This window comes from Manis javanica, chromosome 5, assembly GCF_040802235.1.
Source record: "Manis javanica isolate MJ-LG chromosome 5, MJ_LKY, whole genome shotgun sequence".
Classification (NCBI taxonomy): Eukaryota; Metazoa; Chordata; class Mammalia; order Pholidota; family Manidae; genus Manis; species Manis javanica.
The window spans coordinates 23899130-23910479 of NC_133160.1; positions in this window are offsets into that span (position 1 = coordinate 23899130).

Consider the following 11350-nt stretch of genomic DNA (forward strand, 5'->3'; position numbering starts at 1 on the left):
TGAAGTCCTGAACAGAAGTGAGAAATGCTAGAAGGAATGGGCTTCAGAGCCCTCCAGGGCTCAGGCTGACCAGGCAGCTGGGGGTGGAGGCACCAGGCAGACCTCCTGGGGCCATGGACTGAGGCGCAGTGGGCACAGCCAGGACACAGGCAAGGGGGACAAGTGTGGGGCCTGAGTGCACCCCAGGGAGGGGAGGGCAGCAGAAAGGAGGAGCCAGGGTCCCCGAACCAGATTTAACTTGATTTACAAAAACAGAGAACTATGGGTGAGAGCTGATAGATGTACCAGCATGGGTGGGTCTCACAGACATTGTGTTGAGCAAAAGAAGCCAGTGATTCTGCTTATACGAAGTTCAAAAGCAGACAAGGCAACACTCACCCTTGGTGATAGAGGTCAGAGGAGCGGTCCCCACTGGGGGACAGGTACTGACCAGGATGAGGCAAAGGGGAGCCTTCTGGGTAATGGAAATGCTCTGTCTCTTGATTTGGGTGGTGATTTACATGGGTGTACACATAAGTAAAAAGTCATCAGGCTATATGTTTTACTGTCTGTGACTTAAACCTCAGTTTAAAACATGTGGAACAAAGTGAGAAAGGACAGGGGGTAATCAGTAGGGGCACCCCTTGCCCAAGGAGGGCCGAGACACTTTCCATGATATCTATTACACCATCATGGATTTCACGGCTACGTTTCTGTGAGTCTGAGACCTATTTTTCTCTCACATGACTGTCTCTGAAATCAGGATGCATCTTACAGTCCATGCTCACTTGGCAGTGTGTTTTCTTTCTTGGTAGTACGTACAAAAGAGTGGTGTGGCCAACGGTCAATGGCCCCTGTTGAGTCCCCTCTCTAGGACTCTGCAGATGAAGGAGGTGTGAATTCTCTCCTCATAAACTGGATGGAGAAATGGAACAACTATAATTATTGTTATTTGCAATGCCCCAGTATAATGATCCTTGCCCAGCTGCTCCAGATACAGTCCTGGCAGGAGCTGGGCCTGCAAGGGCCCCGCGTCCCCTCCTCTCCTGGGGCCTGTGGTAAAGCGGCCCCAGGAAGTGAAGCGCCTGTTCCCTGGGGGGCTAGTGGTGGGACCACAGAACAGTGACAGTGACAAGTGACAACGGCTGCCATACACTGAGCACCGTGTGAGGCCAGGCCTGTGCTCAGCCCTCATCTCGCATCGTTTCTTGTGTTCTTGTCCCCCACCAGGTGGAGGCTGTTCTGAATCCCTAATATTTGCTACCAATGAACAAAATAGACACAGAATGTCCACAAGCCGACATGTTTGGTCTCTGGCCTAGCGGGATTTGGGTTTCCCTTAGGCATGGCATTAGCTGTTTGAAAAAGAACAGAACAAAGGGCGAGGGCCCCATTTTGCAGATCTGGAAACTGAAGCCCTAGGGTCACTTGTCAGGTCAGTGTCAGAGCCTAGAACTCAGGCTCCAACTCCGTCACTGCCATTCAGCTGCTCTCCAGGCCTCCGGAGCAGGGAACACAGGGCCCTCACCTGGGACATAGCGCCCATCACCCAGGACCTGCAGGTCTGCTCCGCTTGCCCAAAGAGGGCCAGGAGTGGAGAGGAGCTTAATTAAGTAGCAGTGGAAGAGAGGGGTGAGCAGATGCCCTGTGGGACCTGAGCAGGCTCTTGGGGGACCGGCCACTTCTGGCTGATGTCAGATCAGGGGTCAGGGAAGGGCAGGGCCGGACCCCATCCAGGTGGCCTGAGGAGGGCAAGGCCATGGGGTCATCTGGGCCAGCACCTTGAGCAGGCAATTGTGACTTCCTGAACCATCACAGTTCTATGCATGTGTGTGTTCATGTGCATGTGTGCATACGTGCATGTGTGTGTTTGTGTGTGTTTGTGTGTGTTTGGGGGTGGCTGAGTGTGTCCATGTCTCTGTGTGTGCATCTGCCCAGTTCTGGGCTGAGGCCATAGCTTTCCGTTGACTCCCAAGGCACCCTAAGCCCCCAGAAGTTAGCTCCCTATCCTAAGGCAACTCCCTGTGGGGCCTCAGTTTTCTTGGAGAGAATCCCTGACCTGGGAGGTCGCTTCCCATTGCTGGGTCTCAGTTCCCCCTTGGCACTGGCCTTAGCAGTGCCGTCTGAGGGACAAGAGGGTTACTTACAAACTGTAAAGGGTGGTGCTACTGAAGAGCTGTTTTGGGCACAATGATGGGACAGTATTTCTGTTGCCATTCATCCTCAGAATGACTCTCCTGGTGTGAGAGGAATGTCAGAGGGAGGAGGTTGTGACCAGAGAGGTCAAGGGGCTTGGCAAGGTCACACAGGAAGTCAGACCTGAATGAGAAGGGGCTCGGGTCCCCTGATCCGCACAGGCCTCTCCTAATCCCACTCCCTTCTCTCTCCCAGGCACCCAGGCTGTACCCAGTGCCCTCAAGGTGCCACTGGTGTGGGGACTGGAGCTGGTCACAGGGTGGCCGGGCTGAGGGGTGCATGGGCTGGGAGGGCTGGTTTCCCACCTGGCCTGCAGGCTCATTGCCCATCTCACACTTCACTCAGCAGGGGGAAGATAAACAGCCCCACCAGGGTGTGGTGGTGCCCGGCCTGTGGTCCAGGACCGGCTTAGTCAGGGATAGAGCACCCAGAGCTGAAGAACCAGTGTGGCCCTGGGTAAGTCCCTTCCGCTCTGGAGGCCTCAGTTTGTGCCACCTGTAAACAAGTGTCAGGGCTGGAGACCTCCATCTGGGAGGGTCAGCAGGAGGTTTATCAGCTGGGGGTGCAAACCAGGTTGGCAGCCCTCAGCCCCACTGCAGCCAGCTCTTCCCTGGCCCCATGGTGGGCTCTCCCTGTCGGACTGCTCACAGCCTCGGGGGTTCATGTGGGTGTCACCCTACAGCTTCGGAAGACGCACTGATTCTAGTCAGAACAACCTCCACCTGAGTGACTCCAGGCCTTTTTATTGGTACTGAGTAATAGAGTTGTTAAACACCATTTGCCTCTCACATCTTCTTTATTGAAGTAGAATATATATACATAAAATGCACAAATCACAAGCACAGAGCTGGAGTAATTTGTGTAAAGTAAACAGTCCCATGTGTTATGGGCTGAATGTGGCCATCCCCCAAACTGATATGTTGAAGTCCTAACTCCTGGTACCTCAGAAAGAGACTGTATTTGGAGATAGGATTTTGAAGAGGTGATTACATTAAAATGAGGTCATAAACGTCAGCCCTAATCCAATATGACTGGTGTCCTTCTAAGAAAAGGAGACTGGACAGAGCTAAGGGGGAAGAAGGCAAGGCAGGCAGTGTGAAGAGTTGAGAGGAAGGGGGAGAAATATTAGACGTAGAGGCCAGAGAAGGCCTGACTAAGAGGGTGACTTAGAATAACAAGAGCAGGAGGTGAGAGAGGCAGCCATAACTACATCTAAGGGTTGAGCAATCCAGGTAGGAGGGACAGCATGTACAAAGGCCCTGGGGTGGGAAATGTATCAGTGTGTTAGAAGAATAGTTAGGGGGTCAGCAAAGCTGTTGTGAAGCTGATAAGAAAAAAACAGGGGATAAGGTTGGACAGGCAAGGAGAGAGATGCACTTTATGCATCAAAAATATGTATCTTGATTAAAATTTTTTTCAAATTTTCTTTGACCATAAGGCACTAAGTATTGAAAATAATCTTTTGCTTTGTTATCATTACAGTAACAGCCACATACAATCTATTAAAATACTTAATAATAAACAGAAAGTAATACTGATTTGGAAATGGGTATTTTAATGAAATGGATGGGATTTTTTTTTTCCAGTTAGTTCTTTATCTGTGAATTTATTTACTCATTGCTAGAGGGAAGCAGGGCTCAGCATCTATCAGAGACCTAATTTTCATTTTTAGAGACCTAAGTGCTATAAAAAAATTTATGCTTGTTTGACAAATAGCAGATGGGCATGGGAGGAATCTTGTTGAAACAGTGTTGCTCAATTCTTTGAAATGCTTTCAGGGTATATGCCAAAAATCACAAGGTGGTGTATTATCAAAAAGTGTTTTTCAATAACTCCTGGTAGATTAAGATAGTAGCAGTCATAACCCTCTCCTCTTGTTGAAAGCCAGTTGGGAACCACCTGGCTTGCTTCCTGGGCCTGGGAGGACTGCTCACTGCCCCTTTGTTCAGAGCTTTGGCGGTGAGGAGGGACTGGGGACAAAGAAGGAAATATTTTTCATAAAGAGGAAGAAGGAAAGGTGTGAAGGTTTGTGGGAGAAGCCACTTCTGAAAGGCGGGCTGGCCATATGGCAGCCAGCACGTGGAAAGGGCTCAGAGCATCTTAGCTGCTATAGCCACAATACTTCGCCTCTTTCAATAGTGCTTTCTCACACTGTTACCATTATTATCCTCATAATTAGGGGCTATCTTGGGAGTGTTGGGGGCCTCGGGAGCAGGGCTTCTGAACCCACTCTCCTGCAACCCAAGCAACTTCCCTCCCTGCTTTTTTTCCTATCCGGCTGCCCAGAACTCTCATTTGAAGAGAGGGTTCAGTTTGAATACCCTGGAATGACAGGGATGGCTGATCCCCAGCCTCATCCCCACCACCTCTGGTTGATTTGCAGGACCCCAGGTTTGGCTGGGTTGAAAGGTCAGTCTCTGTGGCTTAGGTTAGAAGCACGTGCTCTGAAGTCAGGATACCTTGCATTTGAATCATAGCTCTGCTTATAACTGACTGATCTCAAGCCGTCTCTCTCGGAGTCTAGTCTCCTTACCCATCAAGCGGAGTTCATGCTTGTAGCTGCTATGCAGTGATGGCTGAACGAACCGCATACCAAGAGCTTATCACTGTTAGGATTAATGCAAAGGCCCTGCAGGCGAGATCTGGAGGCCTGGGTATCAAGTCTGGGAGGGAGATTTGGCGCTTGCACCTGGCTCCTTGGCAGTGCCCTGGAGATATGACAGGACCCCAGAGATTAGAGGCTGTGTGAGGCCAAGGTCCCAGAACTCAGAGCGACGGCAAAGATTTCTAAGCTCAAACTTGGCCCCTGAAAGAGTAGAGCTGCCTAAATTCAAATGACAGCAGGGAGGGGAGGCTGTCCTACTCATTTGTGTCCTGGAACATAGTAGCTGCTCAATAAATGATCGCTGGCTGAAGGACCACATGTATGGCCCACAATAGGTAAATCTGGACATGGATGGGACCTGGGAGACTTTTCTGGTTCAGAAACCAGGGAACAAGGTCCTGAACAGGAGAGTGACAACAAAAGGTTTGAATGGTCCCAGTGACTTGGGCTGGGGGGTAGCAGCGGCAAGGCTAGAATGAGGAATAAGGGCAGGCAGATGGAGGGCAGAGAGGGCACTGAGGGTGCAGGCTGAGAGACAGGGAAGGAAACACAGAATTCCCCAGGGGCAGGTAAATGGCACAGACCACTAGGTGAGATGAGATGTCCGCATTTAGGTGAGGCAGTGGGGACACAGGGCCAGGGTGTCAGCTGAGGGCTTAGAACAAGGGCTCCTTAGAGCTGAGCACTGCACCCCCCCCTTCGGGCAAGTGCCTGGCTTGTTTTACTAAGCCCAGGCCATGCCAACTTCTGCACCTGCCCTTTTCTGAGTCATCTCTTGCCTGGAAAGTGACTGGGGCTGGGAGTTGACTCTGTCACAGTTGTCTTGTATCTCAATGTAGGGGAGAAGGACAGACTCATGGAGCTTGGGGATCCTTTGATATACCCCACAAGTAAGCCAGGCCCAGTGGGCTTCAGGACTGAGCATCAAATACCTGGATTCTAAACCAGATCTGCCATCTGCTTGCTGTGGGCCCCTTGCTCTCTCCCAGTCTCAGTTTCCCTGACTGCACAACCCAGAGAGTAGACTAAAGCAGTGGTCCTCCAGATCTTTCCCTGAATCTACCTGCAAGCTTATTAAACTCAGGTTCCATTTCCCCATCCTGAAGTTACTGATTCAGAAGCTCTTCAGAGTGGGAGTCCCACGAACCCGCATTTAACCTGCTGCCCAGGATTTGAGACACAGTGTTGAAGTGAAAGGAACTTTGATGTGAACTCAGGGTATTTGGTCTGGACGCTGCCACACTGCTCTTGGCATGTGGCTCCAGGCTAGTCTCTTTGCCTCCCAGGGCCTCAGTTTTCCCACCTGCAAAATAGGAAAGGCTATCATAATATGTAGTGATCGGCAGGGGGGTGGGGATTTGCAGTTCTTGAGCACTGCCAGGCGCCCACAACCCTAGGCCAGGGCTTCTAGGGTAGCTGTGTCATTGAATCACAGACACTGACTCTACTGCTGAATTGTGTGCAAAATGGAAAAGTTTAATCATAAGAGAGCAAGCATTGGTGACATTAGCAGAGTCACTGTGTCCAGTCAGAGAGCCTCGTGGTGTGCCAGGAGTAGCTGGGAGTACGGGCTGGCCCTCTGTACCTGAGCTCAGACCTTAGGGCTCAGTTGTAGGGGCACCTCAAGGGTCCATGCGTCAGACCAGGTGGGAGTCCTCTTCACCCAAGGATGTCCTGGGAAAATGAAGTGCTAATGTCCACTTGACCAGGCCTGCCCCAGTGGTCTCTTCCTCCAAGGCCCTGACTAAGGCTCCAGCCTTTCTCACTGTGGTCCACCTTGTCCACCTGAGTATATCCAGTGTCAACATAATGTTCTTCTCCTTATCTAGAACCTTCCATAACTCCCCACTGACTGCAGGGGAAAATCCAAGCCCTTCAGCCAGCCTCCCAGGCCTCCACTATCTGGTGCCAACTGACCAGCCCCATCTCCTGCTGCTTACCTGTTCTGATCAGACTAGTTCTTTTTCTTTTCCCCAAACTCTCTGGGCTTTCCTATTTCTGTGCCTCCACTCACTGGGGAGGAGTAACAGAGAGCCGGTTCTGAAGTCAAAGGTGGACCACGTTCCAGTTTCTCCATTTACTTGCTGTGTGAATTTGGGCAAGTCACTTAACCTCTCTGAGCTTTACATCCTCATCTCATATGCTCATATAAAATCAGCATAATGCCCTTTATCTTTGAGAATGGCTGTGAGGCTCTCACAAGATAATGGGCAGGAAATGCCTGTCACTGACCCTGGGACTTGCTAGGCATTTAATAAATGGTGGCTCATTCCCCTTCCATCCTCCTCCCTCTGTCAAACCTGACCTGCCTTAGTAGACGTAAACTTGGAGCGTCACTTCCCCGCCTTGAGTTTTGCCTGACCCACAGGACTGCAGTAGCACCAGAGAGCATAAGGCTGTTTTCACCCAAGGAGTCCCAGGGTAGGCCTGTGGATGCTTCCCCAAGATTCCCAAGTGGCTTTGAGAAGGTTATAGCCAGAAGCCTGGGGATGAATAAGGCAGAAGAGATCTTTGGAAGTTTGTATTCAAAGAAGAGGCCCTCCTGGGCTGGGATAGGTGAGGGCCATGCTTGGAGCAGAAATGCCCCAGCAGCCGGAGCAGCCCAGAGTGCAGGAGCCACGGGCCAGAGAGTGCAGGTCTTCGTACGGCTTGTTGCTTCCAGATGACATCATCGTCTTGTGAGCAGCCCTCCCAGAAGACCCCCACAGTGGGTGACCACATGGACCACCACCTCCAGCAAAGCCAACACACAGAGGAACATGCATGGGATAGACAGACACACACACACACACACACACTCTTCAGCCTTCATCTTGTTCTACCAATTGCTTGTTAACCCCCATGAGACCACCACCACTGCTTCTCACCACCCATCACCACCTAGAAGACCTCAGCCAAACGACGGAACCCCAACAGGACATCACTGCCTTGTTGATGCTGCGTGTCATACATCCTACAAGGCCACCACCTAGACCACCAGATGCATTTACTTGGGGCGACTGGCTGTCAGACATTAAAATTCCTCCCACCCCGCACTCAGCACCCCAGGCACTGGGATGCTGTCATGGCTGCTCCCAGCAGTAATGTCCCCTGCTAAACCCACAAACCCTGGACAAAGCATGGCTACCACTGGGGTTTTCCACCTTCAGAATTCCAGTCAACCTGCAGCCAGATCTTCCCAGATCTTGACAGACAACACTGTTGTCCTTTGCTGGCATACCACCTCCTGGAGTGTCTGACACCCCCTGCTGCCATAGTAAAGCCTGCCCAGACACCCTCAATGCCCTGCCAGGTGGGCCAGCCACCCCGCCCTCACTGCCTTCTCAGGTATCCACCACCAGCACCCTGGCCACCCCACTGCCACGGCAGCCCCACCAAATTGCCTCTGTTGCTGCTAATGTTCAGCATGCCTCCTCCCCCTGTGCCCACAGCGACGCTGCCCCTGCGGGTGTCCTGGAGCAGCACACCGCTCAGCACACCAGCTCCATCACACCACCTGCACCGCTCAGCAGGCCACTGCTGCCACCCCACCAGCCAGCAGCCCCCACTTCGAGGAGGGGTCCTCTCATCAGCTTCTCTCTGAACTTTCCAAAGTCTATCCTTCAACCACTCTGAAATGGTAAAAACATTTGAAAACACCAATTTCTCACAAGTATATTCTCTATTTCCCTCCTTCTTCCAGTCCACCCTGGTTCCTGGTTTCAGTAGAGTGATTCATATTTCACCTATCTTCTTCCCCAGAGCCAGGTAGGGCTGACGGCCCCGGCTGTGAGGTCCGTCAGGGAGAGCGCTCTTCTCTGCCCAGCTCACCATGTGAGTATGCCTGAAGCGCAGCACACCCTCAGTACAGATCTGCTGGAGCAATGAATGCATGATGCCTTCACCTTTCCACCTGCAAGTTCCTTACAAGAGAGGTAGTTGCCGCCTGGGGACGTGGCAGCTTAGTAGGCTGTTTTATGCTCACAGGTCCTATATGTCCATCTTCCACTGAGACCTGAGGCCCCAAGGGCCTAGTGGATTCATCTCTGGCTCCAGCAAAGCCCAGTTGAGAGACTGACGTGGAACTGATGCTGATCAATGCTCGCAACCAAACAAAAAAGGAATGTGGACTGACCTCTCCTTCCACGATCAGCTGGGTTTCTCTGCGAGCAGATGTCCGAGAGGAGCACAGCCCCATGCAGGACCACCAAATCATCCGGAACATTTCATTCTAATTCCCTGCAAAGGAGACTCCCCATCAGTCCCACACAACCATGCTGGAGAAGGAAGAGAGACTGTGGCAAGGAGAGGACAGCTAATGTAGATTAGATCCAGCGGCCCGAGACAGGGAGCACAGAGCCCCTGGGAGGAAGCACAGGAACCCGAGGCCTCACCTGCAGGGGCAGGTGAGTCCTTTCACCCCCAGAGCCTCAGATGGAATGGCGATGACTTTGCTTTCTAGATGACATGCCGAGGCTTTTTGCTAGAGCTCCCCTCATCTTCTGAGGAACACATGTATTGAATCCCAATGTCTTTGGGTTTAATTAAACCAGACTTTGTTTCTCCATTCATTTGAGAGACCCTGGGGGTCCCCTAGTGGGCCCAAGGCCTTAGGATACCGTCATGTAGAGCTTGTTCCTCCTCCTGGGAAGCAGGTGGGACCAGTAGATTGTCCTCACTTCACTACTACAGCCATCCATATACCCCTTTCCTGAATAATAAATTAGCAAACTTCTGTGGCACCTAGCACTATTCTAAGCATTTTACACAAATCCACTTGTTTAACCCTTACAATACCCCAGAGAGGTTAAGGTGTCTGCCTGTGGTCACACAGCAGTGCTTGCAGGATTAGAGCAGGCAGCCCATGTGTTAAGTGCCTCTCTGTGTATCCCAGATGAGAAATAAGAACATGGGGACATGCACATGTTCCCTACAGAACATCTTTATCTGTCTAGGAGGTATGCTGGTCAGATTTTAATATTTCTAATGCAGACCAGGAACCCCACCCAGCCTCTTAATATCCTAAGTGGGCTAGGAGAGGTGGAATGTGCTGTTACCACCGGCCACAGGCTCTGCTCTGAAGAAATCAACTGAAGGGATCAGAGCACCTCTTCCCGCAGTTCTGCTGGCTGAGGCCAGGTGCAGTGGCCAGTACCTGCTCTCCCCTCCCCCCAAAGCGAACTGAGTAGGTTCTGGGGTTCTACACTGCACTTACACTTCATGACACCCCCTGTGGTGGCTTTTTGGGGTCTTCATTTGACAGTAGAGCACCAGCCTCAGAGGGTCATGAGCCTAGGAGAGAATTCCAGCTCTGTCTGCCACCTGCATGCTGTGTGACAACGGGCAGCTGAGCCTTTCAGAGCCTCCTCTGCATAACGGGGAAGCTCAATCCTCAGCCTCTGTGAGGGTGGTTGTGCGTGCTCAGCGCAGGGCCCAGTGCAGAGTAAGAACTCACTAGGTGGCTGTCATAACGGGGGAGATGTTGTTGATGGTGATGGTGCCCATTTGTTTGTTCAAAGACCTCCCTGTGTTGTCAGAGGAGGGCCAAGGCTTGAACGTACAGGGTGGACGGGCTCAGCCTGGGAGTCAAGGACTGGGCTGGTCCCCTTAGGGACTGTGGTCCACTCCACAGTGTTTCAAAGTCAGAACCATCTGCTTCAACGGGGAGTGCCCACAGGGAACAGGCCGGTGGTTGCCACAGGGGAGGTGGGTGAGGGATGCATGAAATAGGCAAAGGGGAAAAGTTCGTGAGGAATTTTTGACAGCTTGGTCTGGGTCATGGTTTCCTGACTGTATACACATGTTAAAATTCATCAAGCTGTACTAAGATTTGTGCACTTCATTGTATAAACCTCATTGACAAATAAATAAATAAATAAGGAGTGCCCTGCACTGAGATAGGTGATAGGGTCTTGGTTCTCTCATCCCCAGATGGGCTCAAGCAGGGACTGGCAGGACTTGCCAGGCATCAGCCAAATGCCAAGGAGAATGGCCCACCTGGGGCCTGGGACAAGCAGGCTCTACAGGACAATGGCAGGACAAAACTTTCTCTTTGGATGCTTGACAGATGCCAAACAACCTAGTGGGCTGAAGGGAAGGCCTCAGGCTCAACGCTGGACCCGCCAGCCATCTTGGTATCCCAGACAGCAACACATGTGGCAGAAGAACTGCCCACTTAACCCACAGAAGCATGAAAAATAATAAATTGCTAGGTTTTTTAAGCCACTCAATTCGGGGGGGTTTGTGATGCAGCAGGAAATAACACAGTGTTTCCTGGGAATTACCAGTCTCAAAGCAATTTAATCAAACTCACCTGCATCCTGTGTCACGCCTACTACTTCAGTCTGGTGGGGGGCAGGTGCTTTTCCCCTTTGTGAACCCCCCTTGACTCATCTGAAAAATGGGAAGATTGGACTAGAATAGTACTGTTTCCAGTAGTAAACATACAACTGAGATTCTAGGTGTGGAATTGAAGCTCAGGGTGGTGAAGGCAGGAAGGAACTTCAGAGGCCATAGGTCAGCCACAGGTTCTCATGGCATTGTGACAGGACTCTGATGAAGCAGCTGTTTTGGGGAACCTGGAAGGTTTGA